The 13188-nt window shown below is 36.4% G+C and overlaps 1 protein-coding gene across 2 annotated transcripts in view; it reads left to right on the plus strand.

Moving 5' to 3' along the window:
- Positions 1-4010: 4010 nt before the first annotated feature.
- The window catches only part of IFNE (interferon epsilon), a 75996-nt gene continuing 66818 nt past the window's right edge, over positions 4011-13188 (plus strand). For both annotated transcript variants that reach the window (XR_013404814.1, XR_013404815.1), the window contains exon 1: positions 4011-4149. The gene's annotated coding sequence lies outside the window, so the exon portion shown is untranslated. The remainder of the gene's footprint in view (positions 4150-13188) is intronic.

Below are 13188 nucleotides of genomic sequence, written 5' to 3' on the forward strand. Positions count from 1 at the left end.
AAGGGAAAACTATGGCTTTCTCTAAATGTTCTTATAAAAAATCATACCAGGAATAAAACCGAATATGGCTCATATTTTCATATTCAGTTTTTTCAATAATTTAAATATTTCTTCTCCTATTTCTACTTTATGGAAGTTAGGTGAAATAAAATGTGTGTTTCTGACTAAACGTTTAAAGAAAATAATACTACCAGGGAAAGTAACATTCTAAACTTAGTGTGGAATAAAGATACAATGAATGGCCTGTAACATTTTCAACTTGTTCCGGTTTTACCTACAATATTTATTTGGAAAAGCATGACACTGTCTCTTCTAGAAATAATAATTTTCACCTTTCTACATGTACCAAAAATGCTTCCTTCTCACCTCTCTCTTCACAGTGAGAACTCTATTATTCAAAAGTAGCAGGCATGAGATTGTAGCTACAAAAAAAAAAAAAAAAAAAGCCTACAAATGGAAGATAATCCATTTAAATGTTTTGAAGTGCTAAAGGTTGTATAAGGATAAATGGGGAATCACAAGTAATTTTTAAATAATTTCAATATTTCATTTACCATTGTTATATATTCTTATTTCAACTTTTATTCTTAATTATGAAACATTTCAAAATGATGCCAGATATTTATACACCCACCTTCTAGATTGAACAGATAATACCATTTGCATAGATATTTATTGTGTTGTCTTTTTAGCATGTTTTTCTATATAAAGAACTAGAAAATACTTTTTAGCAAGTTTTCTCTATATAAACTTTTTATATATAAAGTTTTTCTATAACATGTCTACTATAAAGAAGACATTAAAATATTTGTCAATGTCATCAGAGTTAAATCACTTAAACTGAAATTATCTGCTGACCTCCACATAAAAGCTTATTAGAACTTAAAACCAAAAAATGCCAGAGATGGCTAAGAAATTCTTTCCCATGCTTCTTGCACCACTTCATTGTTCAAAAATAATACTAATAATAATCACCAGAATTTGGGTTTGCTTATATGCAAAAACATTTCTAAATAAGTAAACTAAAAATGAAATGGAAAGCACATTTTGTATACTTTCTGCTAATAATTTATTTTATAATTATTATAAATGTTTATTTTGGAAAAAGATTGTTTTGGTGTTTCTATTCCCATTTGTCCTGTACTTTGTGTGTGTATGCATATGCACACACACATATATATATCTTAAATACATACATTTAAACTTTAAATAAAATAAAGGTTGTATTCCACTCTCTTCTGAAAGTCCTTGATTGCCAGTGGATGTATAAAGATGTGATAACTAATACAGAACAAGTTTTATAGTACAGAAATTATTAATCACTAAAATAATAAATTAAGCTTTGTAAGTAATATATTTAGAAATAATTTAAATGCTGGTAGAAACTTTGACTTATTTATTCATTTTAGGGTACAACTAGAAAGTGAGTGGTGGTTCATCTTTTACTTGCAGGTAAAGGTTGAGGAGGAAATTCTCACATTCAAGACGACGCTGCCATTATGATGAAGTAAGATGGAACAACAAGTTGCATGTGAAGTATCCTGGGCAAGCCCCTTTGATAGTTTAGCTACAGATGCCTGTGTGTTTGCAATGTGGGCTTTTTATGGCTGTATTCTATTAGCTCTGGGTTTACTGTGATATTATGTATATTTGTCTTGGGCCAAACAGCTTGCTTGCCTCAACTGAAGTCTAAAAGATACTACAGGCTTAAGACAGTTTTTGTTTGTCTATTTACTATTTGAGGTGAATTATCCCTTCTTTGGTTCTTTGCTATTCATATTATGATATATAATTTTGGCTATGCAATTGTATAATCTTTTCTATAATATTATTTTCGGCTTCTGTATAAAAGCTTAAAAATATGTTCCACAAATGAGATGCTTATGCTTGTTTATTCAATAGTTTTTTCTGTTGGACTTTGGACAAAGTCTTGCCTAGTGGGACTCACATATAAGGAAAGCTTTTTTTTTCCTTCTTCTTGTTACTCACAGAATTATGATGTTTAAAATAGCTATTTGAGTTCAACGATACTATACTTTCCCTAATAAATTTACAGTAATTTTTTTCACTTCAAAGAATGCTTTTAAGTTTTCTATGAATAGGTTTCACTAACAACATTTTAAAAAAGCCCTTAGCTCTGAGGTTTACTCTTTTACATCTTAAGGTACATTTTTCATGATTTGTAAAATATTTGCTTTTTAAAAATACTATGTTCATTTTAAAAATTCATTTTTCAAAATTTTCAGAAATTTTAATAGCAAGAATCTGTTTAATTTCGTTTCTTTATTTCTTGGTCAAGGTAGTCATATGGTTTGAGATTTCTCAGTTCTTTAAAATGGAGTTCATAAACTCAACTTGTTCTAAGCTAACTGTAGTGATTCGTAGCTGTTGTTTACTTAACACTATTAACCATTAAACACTACTGACCTCTCAACTCAAAACGTACACTTAGGTATAGGAAATACTATACAAACATTTGATTTAACCGTATCTTACGCAGAAAATTTTAAATTTGAATCTTTCTTATAGTCCTTGGGTTCAAATCTTCATGCAAATACAATTTATATAATCAATTATATTCGATTTGTGTTTTCTAAAGTGGCTAAGGAAATGAGTACCAACTTATTAGGGAATATTTGATGAATATTTTTCGTTTTGGTCGAACAAATGACTATTTACGTAGAGATATATTTACTTCATCATCAAAAAAATACCACTATTAACTTTGCTTCAACGCTCCCATCCCCGCCCTCCAACTCGTAATTTTTGGTGGTAACTAGACTGACTTTTGCCAAAATTTAATTACATTCACAAAGAGAAATACAATTTTTCCCCTTCAAATCCAGGTGAAAGGCTACCATGTTGGGCTTGCAGAGGACATAGTTGAGTAGGACAGCTAGAACTTCTGGCTAGGTCATCTGGTCGGATTACCCTGCCATGTACCCCTCAGTATTTACTTTCAGAGATGGGCAACTTACTATAGTCTTTATGTTTAAGGAATTCAAACACAAGTGAAAAGTATTGTGAAAGCATAAATATCTCTGCTTGTATACTACAGCACTGAATACGAAACCACATAGTACAATAAAAATAACTAACGATGGCCCATGCATTTCACAAGGCGCTCTCATACACGGGAAGGGGCAGTGGAAAAGTTCAGAGCACCCCGGCTGTCCAAAAGAGGGCGAAATCAAATCCGGGCGCAGGTGGGTACCTGGAAAAATTTCTTGGTGGAGATGGCATCTGAGAGAGGCGTCGAAGCACAGGGAGAGTTGAGGATAGGAGAGGCCACTCCAAATGGAATAACACCCCCATTTTCCAAATGCCAGTTATACCACGGGGCGTATAATAGCCGCCACGTTTCTAGAAGACCCCTAGAAGAGCAGGGGTCCGACCAAGGAGGTACTTCCGCTGTTCAATTTGCTAAGTTTGCATTCGGAGAGTAGAAGGGTGAGCTCTGGCTCTTGCAGGTGGACTCCCTCTCCCTTAGCTCTGACTGCAAGAAGCTCCCACCCGCAAAGGGCTATTGTGCCAAAAGCGAGCGTAGTGGCCGCCGCTTCCCCCACAAAATTCCGTCACTCAGGAGCTTCGTTGCGGTGGAGAACCTGGGTCCCGTCCGGGCCCAAGGGAGGAGGGTCAGCACGGCCGCTCCCACAGACCAGTCCAGGCGCCTCTTCCCTCCTCCTGCTTTCCGCAGCGGTCTCGGCGGCGGCGGGCGGCTGGAGCGGGAGCCGGGGGCGGCGAGGGGCGGAGCCGGGGCGGAGCCACGGCGCTGGCTGCCCGGGCGGCGGCAGGTGTGGATGGGGCCAAGGTGCGGGAACGTCCACTCCCGCGCGCCTCTTTTGGGGGCCAGGGCTCGGGGACTGGAGCGGCCTTCCAGGAGGAGCTTCGTGAGCAGCTGCGACCTGCGCATAACTTGGAGCGCAGCCAGGGACGCGCAGGTTCCACGTCCGGCGCCTGGAGAGAAAAGACGCGCGTCCCCGGCCGCGGCGCCGGAGCCGGCTGGGGGACCGCCTGGTCCCGGGCCAGACCTGGGAGGCGGTGTTCCGAGAGCCGCCTGGTCTGGGGTGCGGGGAGCGGGAAGCGGCCCCTGCGTGTGCGCTTGGGCGAGGCCGGGCGGCGCTTCTGCCCTCCTACTCGGACCCTCAGGTAAGCTGGGAGAGCACTGGTTCCGCTGCGCGCGGACCGGGCCGGGGACGCGTCCCTCACGGAGTTGAGGAGGCTTCGGGGCCTGGGCACACGGAGTCGGCGCCTGGGTCCGAGGACCGCCGGCGCCCGCGGGGCCCAAACGAGGATGCTGCGGCGGGGTCCGGCGCATCCCGGAGCGCCAGCCGCGCTTGGTTCTTTGCGGAACCGCCGCCTCGTCTTGCCCAAATCTCAGGTAGTGATCCTGGTCCGATGTCCGAAGTCACAGGTCCGCTCTCTGTCCCTAAACCGCGAGGAAGGAGTTGTGTGTGTCTATGAGCGTGTTGGCGGAGAGCGCTTTCAGACAGCGATGTTTGAGTTGAGCTTATTTTACCACCTAAAATTACTGGCACTTTAAAACTTAACTCAGCTTCCCCTTTTAAGAAATAAGAGAAATTAGGCTTGTGGTTTAGACCCATTGCTAGTAGGATTAAAGTTTGTTTTTGCCCTGTGCAGCTGACAAAATGTTTTGTAAAATCCTGATTTTTCCAACAGTACTTCTAAAAGAGCCTCCGATTCTCTACCGAGACAATGGCAGTCATTAAAAAAACACAGCGGAAATGTTCACTTAGCGCGGCTTTGCTAGGAGAGAAGTTAAGGAAACCTTAGGCAAAAGTGACCCCTTAATTGACACCTTACAGGGCCGTTTTTGACCTTGCATTAGTGGTAATAGGACTAAGAATGACAGCTCTAGAACTATATCTGGTTTGGAACTGAGACTGTGGCCAGACGCCCCTCACTTTCCGGGGACCTCCAGTTTCTGGAATCGGGCCTTTGAACTTCCTTATTGAAATCCTGGCAGCTTTGAAGTGAAATTAGGAAAATGTTCTTATTTATTCGCTGGAGTTTATTACTTCTGCTTTAAAGTGTTTCTCTCCTGGGCCAAAATTGAAACAATATTGTATTTCGCATTTTGTTTTAAATAAATTTTTACCAATTCAGGTAAAAATTGGATTTGAAAATGACAGTTAAGTCTAGGTTTATTTGTTGTCTAGTTTTGTATGGGGGGCTGACTTTTAAGTTATTTTTTAAAGTCTAATCCTGGTTATTTTTCATTGTCTTCAGAGGTTAATCTTTAGGTGAGAACTTTATCTTGATTTTAAGGCAAAAAATTTAAAAAGGCAGTGATTTCAGTCACCCAAAGAACTATAGTTCCTCCTTTCTCTTTTTTTCCTTGAGACAGAGCTTCCTGAAAATTGGGCAGCTGCTTTAATCTTAGCATGTAAAAAATGTTTCAAGTTGAATTTTGGGCCCTAAAATGGAAAATTTTGATTTGTGTTTGTTTTAATAGAATTGTTCGACGTTATGGAATTATCAGCTTGGAGTGTTTATTTTATGTTTATACCATATTACTACTTTATTGTACATGTGAATATTGCTTAGATGATTGGTAAATGTGTAGAGAAATCAGGGTCTTTAATAAAATACGGAATTACTGGATGAATTTTTATAATTTATCAGTCTTATAAATTCTGAAAAGTGTATAACAGAGGCAACGTGTTTGACCTATAATGTGGATTGTTGGCCTTTTTTGGAATTTTAAATGAGAAGGGAGGTATGAAATGCTTTATTCTGTATTTAAGCATCTTTTTAGAAGTGGAAATAAATTGGAGGATGCCTTTTATGTACAGTGTAATAGCTAGATAGCTATTATAGAACCTATAACAAATGCTTGAGGAAGTAAAATTAGAAGGTAGTATAAAATTGTGTATTATATTTTTACAGTTTCAAGGAGATTGCATACTTATAAATTTCATATCCTCAAGTGAAGAGTATTGAACGGAATAAAATAGAGTTTTTCTGCATACCATGTTTTTCTCAGATTAAAAAAAAATAGTCATCTTGGTTTGCTTAAAAAACTAAGCTATAGTTAAATTTGGTTGGTACCTATTTGGGATAATTAAAAATACTTTAATTCATGTACTTTAACAATTCTTTTCTTTAGTAACAGGTTTTTGTAAGAAATGTTTTACTTGAAACATTGACATTTAATGACAGATATCATTAAATTTTTCATATAATTGCCAAAATTTTTTCTTCATTGTGTGTGTGTAGGTAGCTTTGGCATATAAACATTGTGGGGTCTCTAAACAAATTTTAACTGTAAAAAAGCAAGAGATGCAATCCAAGATTATTAACATTTGAGGAATGAAATCCAGCTTTAACATAAAATGGCCTTTTGAAGACACTGTAAAATACATATAATGATAGGATTCTTAGAGAGTAATGTTTTTGGTAGTTCTTTTAATCATAAAATGAATTAGCAAGAGAATTGATACTTATGCTTGAACAGCTTCTTGATTTCACAACTATTTCCTTAGAAATAATCTCCCAAGTAATTCAGGAATGTTTATGGAAGTGAGGAAGAAAAAAACAGCTTTTGTTGAATCTAGGGTAGGTCAGTCTTAACTAAGAAACAGCGAAATTTGATCTTTGTGTTATAAACTGTAGTTTCACTGAGGACTTCTTAACTATGTCATCTTTTAAAATATGATTAAGTGTTTAGAGAGTAAGTCAGTTATTTGTACAATATAAGTGCTTACTGTATTATGCTAATTGTAAGTATTGGTGGCGTTTTTGTTTTGCAAAATTTATTGAAGTAGAAATGATGTGGATTTTTTTCTCCACATTTTATGTGAGAGGGCAGTCCAGGAAATTATTAAAATAATTTTGGGAAGAGTCTAGATGAAGGGGAAAAATCGATTGTATATATGTGTGCTGGTTTGCAATAGGGAGGGGAGTAAAAAGAGTCTGAGAACAAAACTTACTTTCAGACTTCCCAGAAGTTTCTGCTTTATTGTGTAATTGAATTTTTTTTTGCCGGGATGTAGTTATTGGTTGTACTAAAATACAGCTGACAACAGAAAACATAAATCTCATTTGAAAATCCTTACTTATGGCTTTATGGAATACAAAACTTACTCTATTATGTCTAAATACCAGCTTCCAAGCTAGTCAGTATTAGTTTAGAAGCCAATTTCTAAATTAAATGTGCTACAAAAAATTGATTAAGTAATTTCCATTTAAGAGCAATGTCCAAATAGCACTGATTCTTTAAGTAAAACAATAATTATATTAATAAAAATTATACTTTTAGCAGGGGAGAAAAGCCGTTTTTATTGGCCTTGGAAACATTTATGCTTAGCAGTTTGAGGCCCAGTTTCCATTTCTGTGATTGTGCTGCCTCTGATAAAGGATCGACTACTGAGCGATGAAAGATTGTATAGAGAAACTTAATAAAACCTGCTACATGGGTTGATCATAGTTCTGCCTGATAAGCCTGTGTCCATATGAATCAGAGCCAGTAAAGAAGTTCTGAATCTTAATTCCCCACAGCTCTTTTACATTGATTCCTGTGAGTTAGCACTAGTAAAGGGAGTCCCCTTCTCTGCCATTTATAAAGCCAACTTCATGATCCGCAGCAAATCAAACCCACGAAATGTTTTAGTCTTGTCCAATTCAGCTTTACTTCCTTGCCAGGGGCATAACAGTTGAAGTTAAAAGACTTAGACCCAAATGGGAAAATTAGTGCCATTTGTGTATAGGCAGTAGTAGCCTTATTCATACTACTTTCAGCCTAATTAGAAAAAAATAAAGTATGATTTGATTGTAAGTCCTCCAGGGTAGGTAGCATGTAGGGGAGTGTGGCTCAAGAATCTACTAAGTTTTTCACTTATTTTGAATTAAGAATTTGCATTGTAGTTCTCTTTTTTGTTTTATTTCTATAGAGTGCTTCTACTATTTGAAAGAGGGCAAAAGTACAATAAAATGGCAAATATTAAAGTGACCGAGAAGGCATAGCAATGGTTACAGAAAAGTTCTTTCACTTCTCCTTAGGTAATTCTCTTTTGGTTTTTGTCTTTGTATTTTAAATCTAGGTTCTTTGCTTAGAGGTAATTTTGATTCTGAGGAGGGTAGCAGGAAAGGAAAATGAACTGCATCTAAAAACCAGTGTAATCTGACAACTGACGTCTCATCTCTGCCAAATTTCAGGTGGACTTGGGCCACATTAGTAAATTGGATATGTATAAAATAAGACAAAGAAATTGTCTCAGAAAGTCCTGCTCCTGAAGCTTCTAGTATGTGAGGTGAAACTATTTTAGAGTCCAAGGCTCGAATACAAGCAAAGGATTGATTTCCCCAAAAGTCAAATTGATAAGATCTTTCTATCTAAAATAACTTGAGATTTTTGAATTATGGCACACGTTGGAGTAGAAATTCCAGTTATGAAGTCATTATTGAATGATAATCCTGGGGAGTTTTGGTAATTTTTTGCTTCTTTAAACCTCACTGATCAAACCTTTTACTGATTATCTCAACTTCATTACCTAAATAAAAAATTTCATATAAGAAGCAGTGGACTAAAGCATTAAAAGTGTGAGTTCTGTGAAGTAAAATCCACATAAAGTAAATGAAGCTTTTAAAATTAGGATTTAAGTAGCTTTTAACTAGAGTGGGTTTTCAAGTAACTAACTGGTAATATTGTCACTTGACATTTTCTTTTCATATTCTGTGCCATGACTCAAACTCATTTCCTTTTTATAGGTGAGGTAGATTAGATTTGAAAACAAACACACAAACCTAAGCTTTTTTGCAGCCAGACTTTAATAATTTTATAACATTGCTGAATGTTTCCTAGCACATTAATAATGATACAATTTTAGATTGCTTTTTATGCTTTTGGATTTGGGATTAGGATGATATAACAGAATGAAAACTGCAACATTAATTCACTTTTCAAATGAATATGTTTATGCAAATTAAATGGAGGTCGTGAAAAACAGCAGTTTGAATTGTAATTCAAAGTAAAAATTACAGGTTAATACCTGGACTGATATGTGTTAAGTAGTTTTCTAATTGCTTCTAATAATCAAATAATTAGAATTTTACCATAACTTTTTAATCTCTGGAAACAAATTTCTAGTTTTTATATGAGGAAAAATTTAATGACATATTAATGTTATTAAGTATTAAATAATGTGAGCCAAAATATATTGTCTTTCAATACCCAGAAATGACTGAAAATATTTTTGTAGACAAAAGAAGACTATATGGAAAGGTAATGGAAAGAGATATAAAAGACTACCCAACTAGATTGTTTTTTGAAGAATAAATCTTTAATATAATTTTTATTTTTGCTGCTAAGAGATTTTCAAATTCTGGAAAAATAGCCATAAATCTTATGAACTGACAAGATCAAAACATTTTAAAGATTCAACTTCCTTTTAAAATAAATGTATTTATCAATTGGTCAAAGCTAACGAACGTTCTACATTTTCTTTTGTAAATTAACGCTGTCAAAAGGAAACAAACAAAAATGGAGAGCTAATTATAGTCCAGTTAAGAATAATTTAAAAAACAGATTTATTTGAAAAGTAAATCTTCCTTTTGAAGATAGAGTTCATTTTGCTAATCGTAAGTATTGGTGGCCTTTTTGTTTTTCGAAATTTATTGAAACAGAAATGATAAGACTACATATTTCAGAATAATGGGCAGGTTACTATGTGTTAGTTCTATTAGCTAAACTATAAACATAACTTTTACTGGAAATATTAAAATATAAATGGAAATAAAATATTAAAATATAAACAGAGCCACATAATTGATTATCGTCTACTTTGATTTCAGAACACATCTAAAATATTAACTAGAACTAACACAAAACTGTTTTCTAAAACTGCCCGGGTGTCAGCTTCGTCCAAATCTTTTGTTCAAAAGTAAATATTAAAATAAAATGCATCCAACTCTTCTGATTGTTAAAGCAGTGATAACAATTATAGCTCTTTCTGTTGATCATTTCCTGGGTTCCGTGCTTTACTTATATTACCGCAGATAAGCTTCAAATAACCCTCCCATCTCGGCGCCATGATTATCCTTATTTTACAGACAAGAAAACTGGCCTAGTGAGATTAAAAGGGTCAGACAGCTAATAAATGGTGTGGTACTGGGACTCCAACCCAATTCTTCCCTATTTTTATGTCTCTGCTCTTAATTACTTTGTTATATATCACATTAATTAAGCAGAATATCTGTGGAACTCTTCTTGAAACCTGTTTGGGAGTCATTTATATAGCGTTTTGAATGTCCTCAGCTATAACATGTATTTTAATTTTTATTTTTAGAACTAATTCAAAGTCCTTCATGTCCAAGTCTGGCAAAACACACAGATGGTGTAGGTAGTAATTAATGTTTGACCAAAAGAGGCAGGTAGTGTCTTTAAAGTACTAAGTCTGATACTTAAATTTTCTCTGAAGACCATACTAAAAGAACCATATAGATCATTGTTTTTAGAGCCATGGCACTTGAATTGGAATATAAGTATAGTCTTTGAGGCACCTAACTCAAAACTGGTGTTCATTGAACATTTCTTAAAACAATGAATGAGACAAGGAATAGAAGGATAATATGTCTTTGCCTATGAAAATTCTAATATGGCTTGTGAAGTATAGTAACAAGTATGGGTAGCTTACCATTAAAAATGATAATTCCCTCTTCATTATTATCACACCTGACCTTTGGCGTGGATATATAGATCTTGTGTGTGGATATAAAGTCGGTTGAAGTTGTGGACTTGAGAGAGAACTGTCAGAGCCAGCCATAATTAAGACGTGTGCTGAAACAAGATTTCATGGAACTGAATTCACAAGAGAAAAAGTAAAAGCCAAAGAGTAAGGTGGAAATGGTGCTTTGCTGGTCCTACTATTAGAGGGAGGGATCTGGGTTCCCATGCTGAATCTCTAATGTTTACTCCCATGTGGCTTTGGGTGAGTTGTCTGGGCTCTCACTACGTAAACTGAGGACCCATTTCGGGGCTACCTAAGAGTTTTTAAAATCTTAAAGTTCTCCTTGCTAAGTTTCACGGGACTGCTGTTACTATAACTCTTCTAGGGGACTTATGGGAACTCCACATGCGAGGACACTGCCATTCCATACACACACACACACACACACACACACACACACACACACACGCATCCATATCCAAGTGATGCACTACCTGGACCTATGCTTTCCCTTTGGCACTAGTCTACCTTTCCTCTCAGGGCTTCCCCACTGCTTTCTATCCCAGAAGGCAGAGGAAGTTGGAACCAGTTTTTATTTTGTGGTGGTTAATGATCCAGCACTCCTGAATAGGGTAAATTGCAAAGGCCCTTTTCAGGGCTCACATTTTGCAGTGTCTGAAATTCAGCATAGGGACACAATAAAAGAACCAAAACAGAGGACTAAACAGTGAACAGAGTCAGTTTGCAAATGAAACAAAACAATGATTAAAATGCAAAGAAACAAAAGGAGCTTTAATAGCAAAAACATTGATATCAGAATAAGTTCAAAGGTCAAAGCAAAAAGGTTAAAGACAAAACTAGACAAATTTATATCAGAAATTTTATAATGGAAAATGGCTTTTAAATAGTAAAAGTAATTAAAGCTTTAGATTTTTAAAATCAGAATTTTTCTTTTGAGGCTCACGAGAACAGAGTGGTTATATTCTAGGAAAGCAAAGCTTGTGAATGTGGGGAGAGGTTGAGAGCAGGATGATGTAAAACAACATTCTGGGACACTGCCAAAGACAACCAAACCTCAACATTTTGAAAGAGATTCTGGACAAAAGAATATTCCAAAGAAGTTTGAAAAAAGAAAGCCATTGTCTCTTTTTGTGTCTGGAAATGAAAAACAGGGATTACAAAGATCTACATTCATCTGAAACATAAGACATCAAAAGAAAAAAGACGAACGAGTTTGTCATCAGAATTAGAGTTAGTGGAACCTGTGGAATTCTAGAAAATGACACTAGTTTATGCATAGTCATGTATGAGAGTGAACAATGAGGAAATGAGCAGCTGTTGCTTATCAGTTACCACGGCCTGTTCAATCTAAGCAGTACCTTGGTTAAGAGGGTTGCTGAGGATAGAAGAGTCTTGGTGTACACCTTGGTTTCTCCCTCCCTGACCCCAAGATTACAGATGCCGTGCAGAGTCATGAAATGGGTATGGACTTTAATGGTATTAAAAGAAAGTGTAACCTATATGTACACTGGCTACTCTTCCAGAGTAAAAGATTCCAGTTATACAATTTAAAATATCTTAAGGTTATAATATGAAGAAATTGTGCCCTGGACAATACGAGGCGTACTCATTTCACTTTGTATCCCAGAAAAGTACATCTCTGTCATGCATAGAGAATTCAGGCCAAACTCTACCAGTGCACTCAGAGGAGGAAGAGCATAGTGAATGACAAACAATACACATACCCTACAGTTTCAATACCTTCCTGGCACCTGTCAATGATGGCTGAACAATAAGGTAGTATAAAACACTTATTTGGAAACCCAAACGAAAAGATAAATGTTTGTATTTAATTTTTAAATTTTATTTTGTATTTTGCTGTCGTGCATTTGACTTATCAAAAATGGCAATAACTGAGATGACTCTGCTCCCATTGGCCTTTGTTTAAACTGTCAGCACTCACTGGATGCCTAATATATGTGCATTTTTCTCCCCAAATAGAGTTTTAGTTCCTTGAGGTAGCAATCCTTTCTTGCCATATTCTCTGCTGATTTTATTTAGCACCTAAAAGACAACTGAGGAGATTATACTCATCTACACTTTAAGTAGTTGAGATTTTTAAAAAATTGCACCATATCGTTCTTTGCTAGCTTTGCTTTCTGTTTCAAAAGTTAGACTGCATTTTCAAAAACACAACAGATAAGGCTAGTTTTTATGCCACTTTGATCTTGATTTCCCACATTGGATATTTGAGCTTCCTTAGTAACAGGAATTTGGGGAGCATAATCATCCTGAGAATTGTCATAGCTCTTTATTTTGCTTGACCCTGGTGTCCTTGATATCTGACAGTGCAAGTCTTTGAGTTCTGCAGTGGTATGCTACAACCAGGAGCATCAGAGAAGCTGAGACTTTCTGATCTGGAAGGGCCCTTTTTTTTTTTTTTCTCGTTGGTGATCACTGAGGCCAAGGAAAGTCAAGGGACTGACCCAGCTTCATGGCA

This window comes from Macaca mulatta, chromosome 15, assembly GCF_049350105.2.
Source record: "Macaca mulatta isolate MMU2019108-1 chromosome 15, T2T-MMU8v2.0, whole genome shotgun sequence".
Taxonomy (NCBI): domain Eukaryota; kingdom Metazoa; phylum Chordata; class Mammalia; order Primates; family Cercopithecidae; genus Macaca; species Macaca mulatta.